General features: G+C 59.3%; 1 protein-coding gene across 1 annotated transcript in view; it reads left to right on the forward strand.

The window, feature by feature from the left end:
* Positions 1–995, forward strand: part of LOC127749878 (neuronal acetylcholine receptor subunit alpha-10-like) — a gene marked incomplete in the record, with an annotated part of 140,318 nt that overhangs the window by 91,140 nt on the left and 48,183 nt on the right.

Here is a 995-nt window from a genome sequence, read left to right on the forward strand (position 1 = left end):
CAGCGCCTGCGATGTTCCAGATAGGCCGTCCCGTCGTGCACCGCTGCCCCGCTGCTGCCTACCTCACAGGGGTTGACCGCACTCAGTCAGCCCTCCGACTTCTCTCCGCCCTGACCACAGCAGGTGCACGAGACGGCAGGAGGTTCCCTCCCCTACCCGACTCCCCCGTCTCGGACTCTACCTTGCCGGCCCACTGCACTCACTTGCTGCCGGCAGAACTCGGTACGCTGTCCGCCCCACCACCCACTTTGCGGTCATTTTGTATCATCGGGGCTCCGACTTGGGGGCGAGCCATGCTGCCCGCCAGCCCCGTCTGCCGCGCTGGGATTGGCAAGCCGTCGACTGCGGCGCCTGCCAAGTCGGACCACCGTGTCGGGCGTCACTCTCCCCTGCGAGCAGTGACCGGAGGCGGTGCTGAGGGAGGGAAAGATGTGGTCATAGGAAGGGAATGGAGGGGAGAAGGCGCTGGCAGGACGCCCGCGCGCTGCCCTGTTCCCTCAAAGGCCGCGGTTCACGTCAGCACAAGTCGGTACAAACATACATGTCGGAAAGTTCAACATCTAACTGGAACGGTAAAACGGAGAAAAAAAAAGAACCGCACAAAAACTGGGAAGTTTTTTTTTTGTTACTTTTCCTTGACCGTTACTTCCCCTGCCCCCTGTTCCTCTCTCTCTCTCTCTCTCTCTCTCTCTCTCTCTCTCTCTCTCCCTCCCTCCCTCTCCCTCTCCCTCTTTCTCTCTGGAGAGAGGGTGCTGTGGCACCCTGCCCCATCCGTATGCATCGTCCCTGCGCGGTGGCTTGGCTACGCGCTGCTCGATTCCCTTTTCCGGCCGGCCACTAATATCGACTTGATTTAGCCTCGCAAATTACTCCGCTATAAATATGTGAGTGCGAATTTCGCGGTCGAGTTGGACGTCATGAATGATGCATCTTTTTACCGGTGTAATCGTGAGCGTGATTGCGGCGCGCTGGTCATTGCTGTTGATAGGGCGGGG

Source organism: Frankliniella occidentalis, unplaced genomic scaffold (assembly GCF_000697945.3).
Source record: "Frankliniella occidentalis isolate FOCC.00 unplaced genomic scaffold, Focc_3.1 Scaffold104, whole genome shotgun sequence".
Classification (NCBI taxonomy): domain Eukaryota; kingdom Metazoa; phylum Arthropoda; class Insecta; order Thysanoptera; family Thripidae; genus Frankliniella; species Frankliniella occidentalis.